This window comes from Leuciscus leuciscus, assembly GCF_965113295.1.
Source record: "Leuciscus leuciscus genome assembly, chromosome: 25".
In the NCBI taxonomy this organism is placed as follows: Eukaryota; Metazoa; Chordata; class Actinopteri; order Cypriniformes; family Leuciscidae; genus Leuciscus; species Leuciscus leuciscus.
In genome coordinates this window covers 25,004,172-25,020,784 of record NC_138724.1, presented here as the reverse complement: position 1 = coordinate 25,020,784, position 16,613 = coordinate 25,004,172, and the positions used below count along the sequence as shown (strand labels likewise).

The 16,613-nt window shown below is 38.2% G+C and overlaps 1 protein-coding gene across 1 annotated transcript in view; it reads left to right on the top strand.

Moving 5' to 3' along the window:
- Window positions 1-3,530: 3,530 nt before the first annotated feature.
- Window positions 3,531-16,613, top strand: part of peak1 (pseudopodium-enriched atypical kinase 1) — a 33,350-nt gene continuing 20,267 nt past the window's right edge. Inside the window, exon 1 of the mRNA XM_082160084.1 lies at window positions 3,531-3,724. The gene's annotated coding sequence lies outside the window, so the exon portion shown is untranslated. The remainder of the gene's footprint in view (window positions 3,725-16,613) is intronic.

Here is a 16,613-nt window from a genome sequence, read left to right as displayed (position 1 = left end):
CACCCATATTCCATTGAATTAATTTTGTTAAAAAAATTGACATTATTTGACATTTTCCTGTGACAAATTAATATATTTCTGTCACAATATCTCTTCATTCACAAAACAGTCAAATATGGAGCCTTGAGTCTCAGACCTTTCCGTCAATATGTGTTTTGTCAAGATTAGAAAAAATTTGTTAAAATAAATGTTGTAATATGAAACGTCACTCACTATAGGGCAGGAGCGCGCTAAAAGATTTTAAAGTACCGTTTCCATGGTAACACAATGTCCGATTTCAAAATGGTTTTGACAGGATGCATTTTTGAGTTTTTAAGCTTTCGAATGATTCCTAATTTATGATTAATAAAATATGTGATGGGAAAAAAAGGAATTCAAAAAAGAGCGCCAAGCTGGACGGTGACCTTTTTTTCATTTAATTTAATTTCAGTTTTTGTTTCAAGTAAAGAAACTGTTTTATGGTTTTAGTTTCAGTTTTAGTAAACTATAATAACTCTGATTTATAGGTGTGAATTTAGTGTCTAAATAGAGAAGAGATGAGCTGCAGCTGCACAGGACTCTGGGACATGTGTAATTTCCTTTCTGTTGTCATGTCCATTTCCTGTCAGACAGCAGGACTTCCTGTAATCCGTCAGAAATGGAGTCCGGCATCCATGGCACAGGAGGGTCAGATGACCTAACTTCCTTTTAAACCCTATGTCCTTCACTGTGTAAAAACGGCGGCAAAAAAAAAAAAGTAAGCTAAAAAAATTCAAATTCTGTCAATTTCCTCAACCTGGTGTTGTTCAAAACTCATACTTTCTTATGTTATGTGGACCGCAAATTACATTTTGAAGATATTTTCGCATTTGTCCGATTGTGAACGGCTCATTCTTTTGAATTGGATCGTGTCAGTGATCAATTATTCACAAAACCAGATTGAATGATTCATTTGTGAATCAAACTTATCGGGTTCTCAAGTTCAGCTCAGTAATTATCACTGAAAAAATGAAGTAAATTTTTAACAATGCCATGACTTCAAAATATAGTTGTCTATTTTATGGTGCAAATTGTAATTTTGTTTTCCACAGAAGAAAGAAAGTAATCTAAGTTTGGAACAACATGACAAATGATGACAGAATTGCCATTTTGGGGTTCACAAACTTTTCTTTCAAAGCATGGGATTGTTCATCTTTCCCTCTCTTTTGCCCAAAGCGAAGATCCAGCTGAATGCAAGAACTCATAATCATATCATAAAATGAGACTCTCTTTGCCCTAGAGATGTTTTTCATTTCCTCAATTGGGAGAAACAACATATTGAAGGGAGGAGAGGAGAGGAGAGGAGAAGAAGAGGAAAAGGAAGAGGAAGAGGGAGAGAAGAGGAGAGAAGAGGAGAGAAGAGAAGAGAAGAGAAGAGAAGAGAAGAGAAGAGAAGAGAAGAGAAGAGAAGAGAAGAGAAGAGAAGAGAAGAGAAGAGAAGAGAAGAGAAGAGAAGAGAAGAGAAGAGAGCCATCAGGTTATGATGTGGCTTGTGTGAGTCATGAGATGTAGAGCTCATTTCCTGTCTCTCATACTGAATATCCACCCTGAACCCACAGACAATAGAGTCACACAAACCAATAACCCACACACAATGAGCTCAGCAACACTTTCTCTGAATCAGCTTTGTCCTGTCATGAGGGAATAGGATTTTCCGGCTTTTCCATGGCTGATGATGGTCTACTTCTGTCATTCTCATTCTTCAATATTCTGCCCTAAATGTGGTTGCTGTATCATAGAGGAAAAATATATTTCATGAAGAGCTATGGTCAGATATGTATTAGATTAATATTGTAGTGATGGTTTATGCATGAGTTTCAGCTGACACAAAAGGAAGAAAAAATAGCTATCGGCTTTTAGGAATAATTCATGCCTTTCTTTCAGGACACAAAGTGGAAAGATATGCAGAATGTTCACACTCCTCTTTTTTACAAAAATGAAAGCATATAGCAACCAGATGTCAAGCTCCATAATGGTCAAATAAGCACCATTAAAAAAAAAAGCCTGGAAAGTTTAATTTAATTTTTGATTGGTTTTGAATAGCAGCATTAAATGCAATGAGGTTACAAAAACAAAGATACTTTGAATGCTTCCATTGGGTTTCCATTACTTTAAATGTGTTTTCTGATGTTATCCATAGACATTACATTAATACACTTTTTAAAAGACTGCAACTCTCAAATTAAGGCTGATAGCAGATAAACAGATCTGTTGTGAAACTATTTAGATTTTAGACTCATTCATTTTCTACTGTAGGGGGATTCAGGGCCTCAGAAATACTAACGTCTTACAGGTTTGGAACAACATGATGAGTTAATGATGACAGATGAATCTCTTAAGTGAAAGATTGTATGACAGCATGTGATTTTACTGTCATGTTGCACTGTTCTCTGTCTAAAAGTATTTAATTTATTGTGTTTTACCCTGTTTTACTATTTGATAGGCCTATCTGTGATGATGTATTTCTGTTGGCCAAAACAAGTTAGCATTTTAGCATTTTTTATAAATTGGGTTTTGGTTAAATGCCCAAAATAAGGTCTGAGGTTAACATAAACTCATATTTTCATGTTTTATTCTACAACGTAAAATACACCAGTAATTGTGGTTTTTTAAAAAGCTTTTGGGTCTTGAAAAAGGGGGTTGTAAACAAGTCGCTAAATGGGACTACAGGGGTTGTCTGGGACATTAAATGTGATCACACTGAATAAGTAAACTCATCTACTCACAATGCTTTTACAGCCTCATTGTGTTTATAATCGCACTCTTGCAAACTATAACCCAAACTTTCAGACAAAAAAGTTTCTTACCCAAAAATGTTTTTGAAATCAAGACCATATAGGCTGCTAGTTTATTTATAGCCTACATTTGGCTGTTTACCTCTGGCAATAGTATCTGCTTCAAAATTCATAAAAGCTATTGTTCATTTGTGCAGATTATCTTGCTAAACAAAACATGTACGAATTTTTTTCATGTACGAAAGGTCACAGAGCTTATTTGCATAGCCTAAAAGAAAATGTGTAAAAAGAAATGAAAAAATGTACCATCTATGTAGGCAATATAGGCTTCTGTAAAAATTAAAAGTGTGGCCCTGATTTGTGGCCCTTGAGCTTTCCAAAGTTGAGTAGAAATGTATGAAAATGTCACTTGTGGGCGGGGTTATGAGTTTGTTCGCAAACGTTTCGCGGCAAAATTAACTATATGGCGACACAGATATGAACTGGAACTGTATCAACAAATTAAATGTTTTCATTAAGCATTTCTAAGACAATCGCATTCTGTATTCTACGTAATAATATAGTTTCTAAGGAAATTATTTCAAAAATAATACCACAAGTGTCCTTATAATGAGATTTCCTAATTTGTTTAGTTTTTTTTGTCTCAAAACATAATTCAGTTTTACATTTTAGTCACTTTTATCATTAATGTTCTTCAAAATATTAAATGAAAATCATAGCAAAACTGTCTGGGGGCAAAGCGCGTTTCCGACATTCCAACACGAAGTGCGCGTCCACAGCGCCCTGCCCTCTGCGCGTCCCCGACCGTGCTCGAGCCGTTACCGGAGCGGCGGAACACGGACGCGTGATCATACATTTCTCCCGAGCAAAATATCCATCAGAGCCCACGTTCAGTTTGACGACAGTTCCGCGATATTTGGATTAGGATGGCGCACACGGGTTCGTGAGGAGAGCGTTGTCGTTCGCTGAAGGTAAGAGCAGAAAGTTCGTACGGAGTTTCACAGAAAGATCCACGCGGCGCGTCAGCTCGAGCGAATGGCGCATATTTAGACGCGTGACGCGCAGCTGTGATTTTTTCAACCAGTTTATTGTCAGTTTAACAGTTGAACATATCAGAAGGGCCATGAAAATGTTTGTGTTGTGGTGGTTAAACGGTTAACCTGAGTCATTACGCGTGTTATGTCTGATTGTGGTGTGGAACCGCTTCAGGAGTGTTTTCTGCGTGCAAAGGATAAAGTGTCATTTCTGCTAAATCATTTCTGTGAGGAGATAAAATGTCATTTTCTCTGGAAAGTCCATGAGGGAAAACCTGATGGGATCTGACGCCGGTTCTGGAGAGTTCCTCAATGTTTCTGTCAGGATGCTGTTGTGTGTGTGTGTGTGATGTGATCCGTTTTATGATCAGCTTTCACTTTAGTAACTGTAAAGAAAATATGTTTAAGAAATGTGTGTTTCATATATCTGTATGTCTTCAGTTGTCAGTGTGATAGAGGATTTTTACCATGTGGATGATTTAGCATTTTTACATTCACTGCCAAATAGTTTTTAGAGAAGGATTAATTTGAGCTCACATTATGCCTGTATAATTAATATGTGGTTATTATTAACCATACATGCATAATGTTTCTTTTTCACCGCTTATGACACACGATGATCAGGAATTGCTGTAACGTTAGTTGTATCCAGACTCTCAGACAGTGAAAAGGCAGCGCGAGAGGCTTGAATCATATGGGTTTCATTTTGGATGTTAGTTTTAAGCACTTGGCCTTTACCATGGTAACAATAACAACAGTTACTGGGTTATTCTTATTAGTATTAGTTATTGACCAATATTGGCCCAAATCAGCCATTTAACAAAATAGCCTATAGTGTGAGTTTAAAAATTACTTATAGACTTGTTCATGGATAGTGCTTTCCCCCCCCCAAATAGAGTGAATTGAGTAAATGTAATGTGTTAATATAAAATAATTTTAGCATTTATAGATAGATGGATAGATATATTATACAATAGATAGATATATTATACAATATATAGTAGTTTATAATGTGTATATATAGAAGTCTGTAACAAGTTACTGAAGTTGTAGGCTAATGGTCTCTGTAGTAGTTTGATTGAAACTCTGGTTTCCATTGTGAATTTTTGTGAGGTAGTGTCATCATAGCTTGGAGAAACGTCTTTTTTTTCTAGAGTCGATCCAGAGGTTTTAAAGTCACCATGAAATCAAAATGGAAAATTCTTATTTTTTATGGAATATTGCAGGATTTACTATAAATGATTTATCCCTGCACATACATTTTTTTTTAAAGACATGTTCCCTCGTAATCTTTAATCCAAATAACTTCCCCTCCCTCTTGCAAATGATAACAATACAATCAAATCCCAATAGACACAATCAAGTCCTGCACAAAATTTTTTCTTGTTCGAGAAACAGTTTCACTCGAATATACGAATAGTGGAAAAAAAAGACTTTCTGAGTTTAAGTAGATTTTTGTGTTTTGGTGAATAGTTGTGAGAGGGTTGTGATGTGGTTAGGGAAGGATTTGAGCTCTATGAAACAGGTGTGATGAGCACCCTGGGGAGGAGTGTGTGTGTGTGATTATGTTCACAGAGTGAGGACACGGGAATCAGATCAGGACCTGACTAAGATCAGATTAACCAGACAAAATCATCCCTTCCTCGCTGATGTCCTATAGAAGTTCAAACGGTGACACTTGACCTTACGACAGATAAATGACTGACAGGCCACTTAGCCAATCAAATCGCTGCACCGAGAAGCCTTGTTGCCATTTTGTCCGTTAAGCTAAACTGAACTATCAGACACGTACACATCCGTTTTTTTGGCTAATTCCTTTTATTGTGGTTAAAAAGCTGCTTTTATGGCACATGCAATTTGAATACTAGGTATACAGACAGTCTGGCCATATAATGGAGTTTTGTTTGTTCCTTTGGCAAAATCCGACTGTAATCTGAAAGAATGCAAGTTGTCATTGTCTGACATTGACCTCAAGTCATTAATGTTTTCAATGGTCAGTGTTTGATCAGCAAACATGCATAGAGCACTCAGATAAACAGAAGCTCAACCGTACTTGCTTGAGGCGTGAGAACAAACCTCATTGGTTCTCGCCTGTCATTCAAGCATGCTTGAGCTTCCGGTTCTCTATGTTCGCTGATCAATGTTTATGTAAATAAAAGCCTAAATTAATTCTGTTCATCATATAAAGCGATCATGTTTATTCAGAAGACTTAAAGGATTAAACTGCTCGATTCATATGGATTTCTTTTACGATCTCTTTATCAACGTTTTGATGTTTTGGGTGAATAGACTTTCAATGGAGGGACAGAAATCTCTCAGATTTCATTAAAAATATCTTCATTTGTGTTCTGAAGATGAACAAAAGTCTTATGGCTTTTGAATGACGTAAGGTTGAGTAATTGAAGAAAGAATGAACATTTTTGGGTGAACTATCCCTTTAAATATCCGCTGTCTTGTCTTAAGGTTAATTGGATTTGATGGTCAAGAAGAAACGCCTACTAAAAACCAAAAAGCAAAGTGACTTGACAATGTCCAGCGATTTAATCCCTGTCAGTGTGAACCAGGCTTCGGTCAGATGTGTGAGTCATACAAACATGCCATTCAAACATATCAATGCTATCATAAACATATCATAAACACATGCATGCAGTGCACAAACAAAATACTTACACAGAAAAAACGTAACGGTCATTCACCTCTGTGCAGTTGCGTGTGAAAAGGCATTAGTCATTTGTAAAATAACAGGTGGTGTGTGTGTGTGACATGCTCGATGACAAAAAAGTTGTTTGTTTTGCGGTGAGTCTTGAGTTATGGAGCTGGCGTGAGTCAGTCAGACAGACAGACAGACAGACAGAGAGCTATGGGAGCATTTTGCCTCAGGTGTTTGGTATGAGACACACATAATCTCTAGTTTCAGCCAGACAGGTTTAAATATACACCTCCACTAGCCCTGTGCCCAAACACTCCCAGAGCGGTTTGACTCGCTCGCAAGTTCAATGAAGTATTTCACTTGTGCACCAGTGGTCGACCGATGTTGGTTTTTTGATGGCCGATGCCGATATCTTAGAGAGCAGGGTGGCCGGTGGTCGATATAAAGCCGATATTTATATATATATATATACTTCATATTTATTCTAATCAATATTTATTAAATTATAAATAGCCTAAATTAGGAAAAAAATCTTTTAAATAAACATGCTTATACTTTAGATGGCAACTTCTTGAATCTGCAATCCTATTACAGTTTTTTTTTTTTTCACAAATAAAGTAATTGTTTAAAAATATATGAATATGTGAATAAAAAGGAAGTAAACACTGTAACCGGGCACTCAGTAATCTGGTAATTTCGTGCGCACTGGTTATATTTTTTCAAATAAAGACAAGGTAACGCTAATTTTACATACAGCACACGGTGACAACGATATGAATGACACAGTGGGCAACTGGATATAGCACAGCATATTTTAAAATGAAGGATTTAACGTTTTTCGATCGCGTCTCCTGTGAGGCTGATCTTCTGTTCGCATTCACTCACTTCGCACGGACCGACTGTCACTCGCAGTAACACGTATATGCAGGCTACAAATGCACACTTCACAAGATATCACAGCTGGATTCCATTAAATCTGCAAGGTTTGTGAAACTAAATGTTTATTAAATATTCAGAGATTTGCTTAAATGATGTAGATGCGCATTTGCTGAATGTTGACGGTAAATGAGAGAGTATTTTAGCCTGATTGTTTGCCTTTTCTGTTACGAATAATATGAAAGCAAACGCTTTACTTTTTCGCATACCATTTACTTTCCTTGTGTACCAGTTCTGTCTAATAAAGTATTGGATGTGACTGACAGAGATCGTAAATTAATAAAGACGGAGAATGTGAGTGAGCGCTGTGTGATCAGGCGCTGTCGTTCTCTACTCAGGCGCTGGTGTTCTCTACTCAGGCGCTGGTGTTCTCAGCGCCGCCCGTCAAAATAAAAGTCCCGCTTCCAACACATCGGCCAATCAGAAAAACAGTTTTTTTTAAAAAACATTTAAAAATATGCCAAATATCGGCCGATATATCGGCCATGGCGATATATCGGTCGACCACTATTGTGCACATTAGCTCTATCACTTTAGAGATGATCACATTAGATGTAGGCCTAGTGCTTTATCATAAAACAAAGGATAATGCAACAGTTTAGGGATGAGCAAAAATACATTGTTGACTTCATATTTCACTGAAAGACAAATACTGAATCACATCATACTGTCTCTCCTGTGTAGTATGTGGGATTAAAGTCCGCGTGAACCGGAAGTTGCAAACGACTTTTCTCCAGTGCTGTGATGTATTTCCCAGTGAAAAGGAATATTGAACAGAGGGCAGGGTTTTACTCTAGCGCTCCTCCTCTCCATCTCTCGCTCATTACAGACTAACGATTTGAGAGGAGTGGTTAAGCGTTTCCCAAACCAAGCAGTCAAACCTACATCATCAGGGGAGGGGCATTTTCAGATTTTGATTAAAGATTACGAAGCCAAAAATTTTTTTTCTGTGTTTTAACTTGCACGGATTAATTGTTCACCACAAGACTAGTAATATGTGCTAACAAAGTAAATAGGGGCCATTTTGATTTCAGTTGGACTTTAAGATTGTGTATTATTCATAATAAAAAAGATATGACAAAGTCAGTGCCATCTATAGAGTCATCTATAACTACAAAAATAGCCAATCATGCTCATTGAAAGCTTTGTTTTTGTCTGTTCAGCAATATGTAATATAGTAATTCTTTAGTTTAGATGCACATCTTTGTATCAATTTGCATTTCTTGTTAAATGTCAGTCCAAGATGTACCGGCGGCTTTTTAAAAAGGACTCTCATTTGGCTGGTAACGGGTGTTAATTTAATACTGTGAATGCATGACTCCAATAAAAACTCAATATACCAGTGAAAATCTAAATGTTGCCACTTGGAAGCTTACAGCATCTCCTCCGCATTGCAATTGGGTGCCATCCAATATATTCAATTGTAAGCGTAAGATTTAAGAAAAGGGTTCAGTAGTAAAGTACATGTTGCCTGCGGCTGGCAAAGGTGCCAAGGAAAATCAATTTTTGCAGTTTAAATTGTGTTTTTACTTGTCGATTACTCGTGCACATCCTAGCAGAAGCATGCGAATTGGGATTTGGTGAAGTACATGATCATCTCCACAGTGATGATGGGTCATATGTCATAAAATTTTGAGTTTCAGTCATAGTGACATCATGACAACAGCATCAGCAGTTCCCATAGCAACAAAGGTGCCAGCTAGCTCAAGGCTACTCTGAGTGAAGTGCAGCTAATCCTGGCTGGGTCTGCAAAAATCCTCTCCAAAAAACCTTTCTGAACTCCATGATGTGTTTTCATTTGATGTTGACTTGAAACTCTGAGTCAATCGGCAGTCTTTTACGTACTGATCCAGGATCTGTTTGTGTGTCTATCAGTGGATAATGCACACCATCTGCTTGTCGTAGCACCTCAGGACCTAAATGTGATTTACTGGCATGTTTTATGATCTGCTAATCCACAGTGGGAATATTAGGCTTAATAATAGAGGGTGATATCATACATGATGTCATCGCCAAGACGTCTTCTCCATCATGATGACAGCGTGCTTCACTTTAAGTGATCCCTTGATATCAAAAACATGCTTCCTCCAGACGGACTGCCCTAATTGTCATGGAGATGGTTCGTCCTTGCTGTCATTGAATAGGAATTTGCTGGAATTGGCTCGGTTCTCACATGGGTTCTTCCATGCTCTGCCCTCTGTTTAGGCCACACCCACATCACATTAGCCCCACCCCTGCTCTGCTTCATATCAGCTCCCGAAATCTTGTCTGCCGTCTCAGGCTGCCCTCAGAGACTTTTATAAGTTTCCAGACTCAGGCCACCCTGAACTGCATTTGGCTTGGCGTGAGGGTCAGGAAGTGAAGTGAATGAACTGGATTTCATACAAATATCTATTTGCTGGAATAAAAAAAAAAAGATTTTTAGATCTTTACAAAACCACCTTAGGATAAACGTAAGAGAAGACGGTATCAAACAAGTGCGAGTAAGAGAGAGATACAGCCCACAGGCGTTCAGGATAACAGAGGCAATGTGAGAAGCCAAAGGAAAGAGTGACAGACAGCCAGAAAGAAAGAGTGGAGGTGGTTAGAGGTTGGCATTGAGAGCCGTGTAGGCTGAAATTGTGTTAACGCTGATATTTTAGAGCTCTAGTGCTGCCACTCGTTCACTCTGAAGTTTACCATCAAGGTTGCATAATTGCCTGCCCATTAACACATGCACACTCATGCATAACCGAACAAAGGGTTTCGCTTTTGAGCTGTGCATTAAGCTTTCAGGCCGAAACACACTCTCAGGGCCAGCTTTTTTCCTTTTCGTTCTAATTTTTCCGGATTTGCAGTGTATTTTTGATGGCTTTCTATTCCCAATTTGGCCATTTTGCAGACTTTGTTAGTGTAATACAAAATTGTTTATAAACATACAAAGACGACTGATTTACACGAAGTGAGCATTGGTAAGTACAACATTTTCTAATTTGTCGATTTGCTTAGAAGAGGTATATTGACTTTTAAACTAGGCTTGAGTTTAAACATGCTTCTGTTGATGAAATGTCATTAGTGTTTTTGGTATGTTAAGTATGTTAACGTAAATGTATTGAAAGTTAAGTCGCCACTGCTCTGCGCAAGTAAATAGTGAGTGGTCTAAATAGTGACCTTGTGTGGTCAGTTTTTTCTTTCCATTGCAAAAGTTCGAACAGAATCACATTTATATTATATCTAGTTACTACGCATGTTTAATTGTAGCTTTTCCACGTTGTTTGCTTGAAATAGACACTAAAAGAGTCCAAACTAGGGATGCAGTGAAAGGAGTAGTGTCATTTTACCAGCACGGCTGTACCACACCATGTTACAGCACAATAGAGCTATTGCAAACAGAAACAAGTATACTATTACATAGAAATTTCATGTCGATGCATTATTGCAGATCGATGAGCATGAGCGGTACATGAGTGGAGCATTCCCATAGGCCGTGAGCAACTGACCGGAGTGCACATGCATAGAGCAGAATATTGAGGTGAGCTTCACACCGGTCAATGATAACGACTAGAGCGAGAGTGAAGCATGAGCGCTGAATACTGAGGGACAGGGTGGCGTACAGTTGTGGTCAGAATTAATGGCACCCCTGGTAAATATGATCCAAAATGGCTGTGAAAAATGTATCTGCATTGTTTATCCTTTTGATCTTTCATTCAAAAAATTTGCATATAGATGTTTGGGTGTTTTTCTCTTTCAGCCAAAATCCGAAAAAACTATTTTCGGCGGCCAAAATTTCAGTGCATTCCTAGTCAAAACGCGTCATCAGAATAGCACTAGTTACCTATCAATGAAACCGTTTCGACTGAAACTGATAACTTCCATGTTCGCTGTTGCCAAGATTCAGTAAAACATATCTTATTTAATGGCACAGACATTTTAAGGTAACTCCATTGCCCCCTTGAATACTTGAGGTTTATTACCTCTACAGGAACTCATCAACCCTCATCAAGTATGTACAGCAGGACCGCGCACTTGGTGGATAAGCTTTTGCAAACTTGCATATTTTTGGCCTTTGTCTTTTTGGCCATTTTGTGTTCTGAATAGCACCATACTATCATCTCTATTTTTGCAATATGTATACCAATTTTCTGTAAGCATAAATTACCTAGATGATGTGCAGAATACAACAGAGCACACTCATGAAATAGCCTACTCTATCCCACAATGTAATCCTCCATTTCTAGTCTCCTTTTTCGAGACGCTTTTACACAGAATTGGAGAAACTACTTTTTTACAAGATGCTAAGTCGAATCTACACGTTAAATTAAACGCGTAAAATAACATGGCATACTAATGCATTTAAAAAAAAAAGCTTTGCAGTAAACAGCTAGTATTCTGAAGCTTGTTAATTATACAGGATAATTTAACCCACAGGGACTTGAAGTCGCTCACCCCAACAGGAAGTGATGTCAGAACCCCCACCCTATCTTATTACTCCCATAGGAAATGATTATTCTAATGGGTGTGTGTGTGTGTGTGTGTGTGTGTGTGTGTGTGTGTGTGTGTGTGTGTGTGTGTGTGTGTGTGTGTGTGTGTGTGTGTGTGTGTGTGTGTGTGTGTGTGTGTGTGTGTGTGTGTGTGTGTGTGTGTGTGTGTGTGTGTGTGTGTGTGTGTGTGTGTGTGTGCTCATATAAACAGTTGTAGCACAAACACACTCATTCTCTGACCTCTCTAGTGTAAATATTAGTCCTGCTCCCTTATAAAGCACTAATGGTGACTCACAGCCAAGTGGAAGACGCCTTATATAGAATTGTGCATGCGTTGTTTAGGTGTCTAGCAGAGGTACTTCCCGAATCCCTACATGTGAAAATATGGACTTGGTTGTCTTCGTCTTGCTTTTTTGTTTATCTCCAGGGAGATTTTGAGGTCATAATGCCATAATTGGTTCTGGATGCTGATTGGCCGATAGTGAGGCCATTATGGCGACCCAGGAATGCAGGAATGAGATCTGTTTTCTCAAAGCCACATCCTGTGAGCACACAAACACACACTGAACCCGAAAAAAACGGCTGATCTCTGTATCAAATCGGCATCAGTTCTCAAACGAATGGTTGAGAAATGGTTAAAAGCGTTCAGTGAATCAGCCAAATGGCACTCAGAAACCAATTACTGCAAATAAAATGATGCCCTTGCAAAGACCTCTCTCTCACACACACACACACACTCGAGTGGGTGACAGCGCTGAATTCCTCTGGTTTCTATCACTGTAGTGGCTGTTTAGTCTTAGACACGGTTGGAATGTGCCGTGGCATGAGAACATGCCATCAACACTCACACAGAGGTTAGCGAGACGTACAAACATCTGTGCATGCGTGTGAATCACGTTTCATTTGTTCTTTAAACAGAGACAGCATGTCCCTAACATATCTGAATATTTATGAAGCAGCGTTTCTTCTTCATAATACAGTTCTAGTGTGCATCTCTTTGAGTGTGTTTGTAGGGTCTGGCTCTGAAAGGAGGAGGGGAAGTTTACGGATCGGATTAGAGCAGTTTGTGTCGGTTCGAGGGGCTTGACATTAATGGTCGTCCTGGGAAACCACAGAAAAATCACACAACTAAAACATCACATATAGAGACCGCTGCACCAATATGGCATGTGCTCATCTGATATCGTGATATGATCAATTTCAAATGAACCTTTTGATAAAAATATCACTCCAAAAAATATATCCGATTTATGCTCAATTACCTTATTTTCACATTTTGTCATCATCTAACGCTGACTTAAAGTTAGTCTTTATAAAAAATAATAAAATAATGTTGTTAAATATATTCTAGCAGATCTCAAAATTGACATCCATTTTTCATACTGTACATTATAATGTTGTGATGCCTGAATTCACTTTATTATATATTTTTTTATATAACTTTTAGTTTTTCGTATTTTCTTTTTCATTTATTTTGACAAATTTGTATGATATTTTAATTAAATCGCCTGGTTATTGGTTACCGCTTATTGTTTTTGTCAGACTTTTAATATCAGTGCATCCCAATATTGGTAGTCTCAAGGCCCATTCACGCAAGGATAATAACTATAACAATTAAGTTTTGATAATTTCTATGAGAGTAGTGAAGTCCAGACCACAAATAATAATATAACGACACAGAGGAACATATCATTTGAATTACTTTCATATTTTCATTTTCCATATGATGAACAATTAAAAACATTGACAACCAATCAGAAGCTAAAGAATCCAGCCAATCAGAATCCAGCTCAAGTATTTAATGCGGCAGACAACAAAACTGCATTGTGCGCTTACAACAAACAGAACATTGTTCCCCATTAGCATGAACACCAATATAGTTATAGTTATTTTAAGGTGAACAGGCCTTTTGGCCACTAGCCCATTAACTTCCTGTTTAAGAGGGCACATTTTGGCTGGAATAAGCTGGCTTTATGCCGACAGTCAAAGGTTTGACTACGCAAGACTAAGCTTAGGGTCTGTTGTGGTTCAGGTATTGATTACTTGATGAAACGTACAGGCTGAGTTCAAAGCCTCTGTGTGTGTGTGGTTGAATCCTCACAGTATTTCCTCAGGACAGCTGCTTTGACTGGCTTAATGTGTGCAGGAAGATCACAGTCCATGGTGGCCCTAAGGGGCCCGTTGTAATCCTGAAGGCTTTTTGTGTCATCCGACTTCACCCAGTCCTGCTCCGTCCTGCCATGCTCAGGGTGGCCTGTTATTGCAGCTGTGCAAAAGGATGCTGGAAATGATATCAGTCTCTCCCTCTCCTACTGGAAAATCACTCTTTCATTCATAACAGAAACGGCGACATCCATAATGTGACTCATTTCCGAGTCAAACTGAATAGTTAGTGGGAAATAATGAAGGGTGGGACTTTGATCAAATCCATCACGGTTTGATCATGAAAAGCAATTTGGTTAAACTCAAATTGGTTTGTATAGCGCTTTTCTTTTTTAATGCAAATCGTTCCAAAGCAGCTTTACGAAGAATAGTTCATGATATCCCCGCCGAGCAAGACAGTGTCACAGAGGCAAGGAAAAAGTAAGCGGTTTGAGAAAGAAACCTTGGTAGGAAGCAAGACAAAGCAGGCTATAATATTGTTAGATGATAATATTTTTCTCTGCCTCTGCAGAGTTGGTTGAATCAGCAGAGAGGAACGGTCTTTTCAGAAGCAAAGAAGGTTATTACATTTAGATTTTTTCTTCAGAGTAACATGAATAATCATGCATTGCATAAGAAAATGGAAGTTCACCCAATTAAAAAAAAAATAGGAATGCATGATGCAACTAGTCATTTAGTGCATTTGACGACTTAATCTAGATTTTTGTGTGTGTGTTAAAGCACCATACACTTTCAGAGAACTTTATCTGTTGCGCCGTACCATCTTTGGGTTTTTTGCATCCCATCACGAGTAGTGTTTTTAGACGCTGTCAGGTTTTTAAAAAAGTTTATGAAACCCCTGCATTTGATTCTATTCTTTTGCATTCTGTCTAGCTGTTTTTTTTTGTTCTTACCTGTGTCGCCAACTTAAACCCAAAATGCATTGCAAGAAGGTGGACAAAATTAGAGAAATCTATATTTGAAATTTAATGCTGAAAACTGATAGAAAATGGTCAATTTTTTATTCAAGTTAAAAAAATGTTTTACCTCTTTGAGTTTTTCTTTTAGAGCATAACTTTTTTTTTTTTTAGCCCAAGACGTTGTTGTTTGTTGGGAGTTTGTTTCGGGAGTTCGAAGCCGCTTTTCCAAAGCAAACTTTCCAGAAAAACACCTTCAAACCATCGAGTCCGTTGAGGTCAGGCTCAAGTAAAAACATAAACACACTGGAGAGCTGCTTTATCATAGAAATTGAAGTTATTCTAATCGAAAATGACACTGACTCTGTTTTTTCATGTTTAATCCATCTTATTTTTAACGTAAGAGAGGGCGGTGCCATTTGTAAAGTGGATGTGTCTGGCTTCGTGTGTCATTCGCTTCCACTTATTTTTAGCTGTACAAAACGGCTCATTTTGCAAACTGATATTTCTTACCATATTATTTGAATGTATTGTTGTAATAATTATTAACATAATTACTGACGTAATTACTGCACTTTCTTATTCTTCTCGTTATTTCTCTATAACGCCGAATGAATCAGAAGTCTTGCACATAGCAAAATAGCTTACTTCAACATGGCAAATTAAGGCAGAGAGTGTACATCTGATGCTGCTCGCTCTTTCAATCTATTTAAGTGCTAAATAAATAAACGTGATGTGACTGTTCCTGATTTGAGTGCTGTATTGCAGAGATCATGCAAACAAATCCACATATGATGCTTTCTTAACTGCTTTTTTCTCACCGCTGTCATTTTTGTTGCGTGTTTATTTTTTTTATCGAGAGGAAAGTGCACCGTTTATATCTACATATTCATCTAAATGCCTCTCAGCAGTGTGGGTGGTGTTGGATCTTCCCTAACAGTAGTGCATCACTGCTCAGGTATTTTTTTTTATCACTAAGCAAAGAACAATAAAAAAAATTTATTCGTGAGTATCGGGGCCTGTAGTGTATATAGAGAGCGCCAAATCACTCAATATGAGGATGCTCATACAATACTTTAACAAGCTGCTACAAATACTGCCAGTGTAGTTCACTAGTTTAGCTCACAACAGCGTCTAAAAACAATAGCTCACTAGTTTTTGGAACGGACCCATAATGTTGCTCTTCTCAGTGATTTGGAGCAGCTGTTTGTGTGCGTGCTCGTATTATCTTTGTCCCGTATTCATGAATTTCTTGTCTTAGTTGCATTAAACATGTTTTGCTCCTTAGTGAACCTCATCTGAATTATTTCAGTCATGAGTTTGTCGAACATATGCGGAATCAGTCACCTGCTGAGAGAGGGAGAGACTGGAGCGATGGAAGGAATAAAAGAATTAGATGAATCTATTGTGTAGTGAAGATGAGTCGGTTATGTAACGCTCCCATATGGAAGCTGCATGCATACTGCCGGGGGATGCCAGCGCGTACGTGTGTGTGTGTGTGTGTGTGTGTGTGTGTGTGTGTGTGTGTGTGTGTGTGTGTGTGTGTGTGCGCGCGCTGCAGATCAGTTTCTCATTATTATTCACTATGTGATTAGAGTAAAGCTTTGATCCTGTATTCAGCTCACTGAGGGAATCTGTCATCCCTTTGATGACACACACTCACACACACACACACACACACACACACAATGGTAAATCTGCATGAGTCGGACTGAGCATAT